At 57.0% G+C, this 5,000-nt stretch overlaps 1 protein-coding gene across 13 annotated transcripts in view; it reads left to right on the top strand.

Annotated features, from left to right (window-relative positions):
* Positions 1–5,000, top strand: part of LOC125033474 (prominin-1-like) — a 154,642-nt gene that overhangs the window by 120,838 nt on the left and 28,804 nt on the right. The window lies entirely within an intron of this gene.

A 5,000-nucleotide genomic window follows, 5' to 3' on the forward strand; every position in this document is an offset into this window, starting at 1 on the left:
AAGGAAGGGATAGGGATAGGGATAGGGAGAGGGATAGGGATAGGGAGCATTCCCAGTGTCGGGAAACATGTCGGGAAAGGAAAGGGTAGAGGGTCGAGGGCGGTCGGTGCAATGTGTATTGAAGTGACCGTGTTATTGGTCGCTTTGAGGTGACTCGGACGGCCTGGAGGGGGAGGGGCGGCAAAGAAGCGCGGGCGGCGCTTTGCGGAATGCGGGCGGGGAGATCACGCCGTTCGATGGACGGCGACGCTTATTTAGGCGGACGCTAATGCGACCTGCCCAGGGGAAGGGCAGGGTGGGGGAGGAGGAAGAAGAGGAGGAGGATGAGAACGACGATGACGATGATGATGATGATAAGAAGGATGATAAGAAAGAGGAGGACAAGGGGGGGAAGGTATTCAAGGTACGATGTAGGCGATCCGTCTCCCTCGCGGATCTTGCTCGCACGCTCTTCGCTTGACACATTCGTGCTTGCGTTATCCGTCCCTTTGTTTAGCCGCGCTTCGCCTCCCTCCCCGCGGCGCGAGCGAGCGAGGGGCGGCGAGGGCCGAACGGGGACCCCCACCCTCACTCCGAGCTCGGAGCGAGGGTGGGGGAGGGGCAGGAAAAGGGAAAAGCCATAAAGAAAACCTAAATTGGTTCTTGTCCGAGCGAGACCGAAGAGACGGACGACACAGTCTTCATATTGCCCCCTCGCCCTTCTCCTCCTGCTCCTCCTCCCCCCTCCTCTATCTCTTTCCCCCTTCCTCTGCTCCTCTTCCCTCTCCCCTTCCTCCTCCTTTCCTCCCTTTCCTTCGCCTTCAACCTACCTCCCTCCTCTCTCCGTGGCCTTCCCTCTCCCTCCATCTTCCTCTCACCTTCTCCTTTTTTTCCCTCTCGTTTTCCTCCTCCTCTTCCGTCTTCTGTTCCTAAAGGAGGAGGAGGAAGAGGAAGAAGAACAAGAACAAGAACAAGAACAAGAATAGGAGGAGGAGGAGGAGGAGGAAGAGGAAGAGGAAGAGGAAGAGGAAGAGGAAGAGGAAGAGGAAGAGGAAGAGGAAGAGGAAGAGGAAGAGGAAGAGGAAGAGGAAGAGGAAGAGGAAGAGGAAGAGGAAGAGGAAGAGGAAGCGGAAGAGGAAGAGGAAGAGGAAGAGGAAGAGGAAGAAGAGGAGGAAGAGGAGGAAGAGGAAGAGGAAGAGAAGGACTGAAAGTGCTAAAAGAGGAGGAACAAAATGACAGTAGAAGGGAAGAGGGAAAGGGCGGAAGCCGGGGCGGTGAGAAGTATATATGTAGTATTTCATTCTCGTATCACACCGTTGGGGCATCTAGGCCAGTGCCGGTAGTTCAAGGTTGCTGCTGCTGCTACTACCACCGGAATGAGGTCAAGGTCAAGATGTACGACGGCACGCCATTCGGAGTCAAAGTGGGTAGATTCGTTTGAGTTGATGGAGAAAGGGAGGGGGGGGAGGGAGGGAGGGAGGGAGGGAGGGAGGGGAGGGAGGGAGGGGGGGGAGGAAGAGGGAGGGAGGGAGGGAGGGAGGGAGGGAGGGAGGGGGGGGAGGGGGTGGAGAGGGAGGGAGGGGTCGCGAAGAAGGTCCTGTGTGGGGGGGGCCAAATTACTGGTTTTGGGGTTCAGATCAACGTCAGGTCATCGAAGGGGGGTCAGGCCGTAGCTGGTCTGTGTGTACTGTATTCCACGGTTGGGACTTGGGGCCTCTTGGTCGCATGCCAGGGCTGGCTGATGAGGTGGAGGGAGAAGAAAAGGGAAGTGAGTGAGAGGAAGAGGATGGGGGGAGTGGAGAGAGGAAGAGGAAGAAAGGAGAGAAAGGGAGGGAAGGGAAAGGAAGAGGGAAGAGAGAAAGGGTGGGAGGGAGAGAGCGAGGCAAAAAGAAAATGAATATGAATAGCCTGATTAGCATATAGAAGAACTACGCTCATTGATCAGGCGGTGGAGAGCTCTCGGTAGAATCGGAAGGAGCCATCCGGCGCTCGGGCGGCCACCGAGGAGATGCTTCTCGAGGCAAGAGCCGCTGAACGAGCCGCTGGAGAGAACGAGCGCCTCTCGCACGAGCCGCACTGCAAGAGAGCGAGAAGCCGCGGCTGGAACCGCATCTGGCGGCCGGCCGCTGGAAACGGCGCTTGGGTCAGCAGCTGGAGGCGCGCCGGGCGGCCGACGCGAGGAGCCATAACCGATGACGAGGTTGGCCTGGAAGCGGCTGGCCTGGAATGAGGTTAGCTCATAATTCTTTAACGCCTGGAAGCGCGCCAGAACTCGAGGCTCCCTCGCGGCCCCGGGAGCGCTGGGATGGAGCGCTCCGCCGCGGCTGCTTCCCGCCACCAATGGGGAGGCCTCCGGAAGGGCGGCGGAGGAGCCCTTGGTGAGGGGCGCCCTTTCTGAGGATGGAGAGGATCCGTGAGTGGAAAAGGGCTGCCAAAGCACGCCCTCGGCCAGGAAAGGGAGTTCTGGAACATTAGGGATGGGAGTGGGGGGGGGGGAGGACAATGGGACACTGGAACTCGGTACAGCGGGTCCCGGCAGCCTGGAACGCGGCCAACAAAGACACACATATCTGGGACGTAAAAAGGAGCTGTGTATGGAAGGCAGATGGGACCGAGAAGAGGATTTTTGACGCCGAGGATCTTACGGGATTTTCGGGAAAAACAAATGGCGGCCGAATTGCTTAAGCGAAGCGTAGTTATTTATGGAGATGATGGATCAGCTGGATCTTGGAGAGGAGTTTCCGGGTCAGTGGGAAAGGCATCTCGCGGGAAGGGTTTACTGACGGTAGGATGAGACCGAAAGGGTAAGGAGGGAGGCCGCGGGGACAGAACGCGGGGAAGGGCCACGAGATTCATTGCACTCTGTCAGCGCAAAGGTCGAAAGTATGAGTAAGAAATATTAAATTCCAGTTGAGGTTTAATGGTTTCGTTTCATTTTTTGAGCCAGGCGGCGTTTTATCTCCTGGGAATCAATCTGAAATTAACGAATTTCAAAGAAGGAGGCGGCAGACGATGATGATGATGATGCAAATGTTTAACATAGCAGCGGTAATCGTATTACCATTTTAGTGTCATCATCATGATTATACATATGTCTGTTTTTTTCCCATTACGACCCTTATCATCGTTATGTATGACTTATTACTAATACACAGTGCCACTCGAACATGACTTAGAGGGAGGCGGCGGCCGCGGGATGGCAGACTTCTGTAAACAATCACACGGAATCAAATATTGATCTTGTGTCGGAATCTTGGAGGATGAGAAGCTCGAGACGAGAACCGCGGAAAGAGGCGTATTGCCCCCCCCTCTCTCCCCTCTCTCTCCTCCTCACTTCCCCACTCATTTTCACTCTCTCTCTCTCCCCTCTCCCTCCCCCTCCCTCCCTCACTCCTCTCTCCCTCTCTTCCTTTTCTCTCTCTATCCTCTCTCTCTTCTCTTTTTCTATTCCTCTCTCCTCTCTCTCTCCCCTCTCTCTCCTCTCTCTCTCTCTTTTCCCTCTCTCCTCACTCACCACTCACTCACTCATCGACTCAAATCACTCACTCCCCTCACTGTCCTCCTCTTTCTCCTCTCCTCTCTTTCCCCCCTCTCTCTTTCTTTTCCCCTCAAACCTCTCTCTCATCTCTCCTCCTCTCTCTCCTCTCTCTCTCTCTCTCTCTCTCTCTCTTTTTCTCTCTCCTCCCCTCCTCTCCTTCCCCTCTCTCCCCTCTCCCTCCTCTCTCCCTCTCCCCCCTTTCCCCCCCCTCTTCTCCCCCTCCTCTTTCCCGCTCCCCCCCTCTCCCCCCCCCCCCCTCTCTCTCTCTCTCCCCCTCTCCCCCCCCCTACTCTCTCTCCTCTCTCCTCTCCCTTTTCTCTTCTCTCTCCTCTCTCTCCTCTCTCTCTCTCTCTCCTCTCTCCCCTCTCTCTCTCCTCCTCCCTCTCCCTCTCCCTCTCCCCCTTCCCTCTCCCTCTCACCCCCTCCCCCCCCCCCTCCCTCCTCCCCCCCTCCCTCCCTCCCCCCCCCCCCCTCCCTCCCTCCCTCCCTCCCCCCTCCCTCCCCCTCCCTCCCCCCCCCTCCCTCTCTTCCCTCCCTCTCCCTCTCCCTCTCCCTTTTCCCCTCCTCCTCTCTCCCCTCTCCCTCTCCCTCTCCCTTTTCCCCTCTCTCTCTCTCTCTCTCTCTCTCTCTCTCTCTCTCTCTGTCTGTCTCTGTCTCTCTCTCTCTGTCTCTCTTTCTCTTTCTCCCTCTCCCTCTCCCTCTCCCTCTCTCTCCCTCTCCCTCTCTCTCCCTCTCTCTCCCTCCTTCTCTGACCGACCGACCGACCATGCAGGGAGAAGTAGGACCGAAAATATTTGCTTAGGAAGAAATCCGGAGGCATGAGCTTCCCTTTGTGGGGCAGGAGGGCCTCGGGAGACAGCTCTCTGGCTTTCCTGTTCCTCGGGGAGTGAAAGAGGAAACGAAGGAGAAGAAAGTGAAGAAGGAGAAGAAAAAAGAAGAAGGAAGCGAAGAAGAAGAAGAAGGAGAAGGAGAAGGAGAAGGAGGAAAAGAAGAAGGAGAAGAAGGAGAAGGGAAAGGATTAGGAAGAACGAGGAGGAAAAGGAGACGAAAGAGGGTGAGGAGAAGAGAGAGGAACCAAGAAGGATGAAGTTGGAGGAGGTCCCCGGGGTGGCCGCGGGAAGGGCCTCGAAATCGCCTCGCCCGAAGCCAGCCCGGGGGGGGGGAGGGAGGGAGGGAGGGAGGGAGGGAGGGGGAGGGAGGGAGGGAGGGAGGGAGGGAGGGAGGGAGGGAGGGAGGGAGGAGGAGGGAGGGAGGGAGGGAGGGAGGGAGGGAGGGAGGGGAGGCCGTGACGTGACAGTGGAGAATGGAGTCTGGGAGGCGAGCGGCGGAATCTCAGCTCCAGGGGAGGGATGTGGGAGGGAGAAGGAACGAGGGAGTGTGAGATTGAGTGAGTGTGAGATTGAGTGAGTGAGTGAGTGGGTGAGAGATATCCAGTTTCTGTATCTATTTTCTAATGTTTTGTTTTGTCGTCACAAAGCGAGGT

The sequence above is a fragment of the Penaeus chinensis genome, chromosome 16, assembly GCF_019202785.1.
Source record: "Penaeus chinensis breed Huanghai No. 1 chromosome 16, ASM1920278v2, whole genome shotgun sequence".
NCBI classification, from domain to species: domain Eukaryota; kingdom Metazoa; phylum Arthropoda; class Malacostraca; order Decapoda; family Penaeidae; genus Penaeus; species Penaeus chinensis.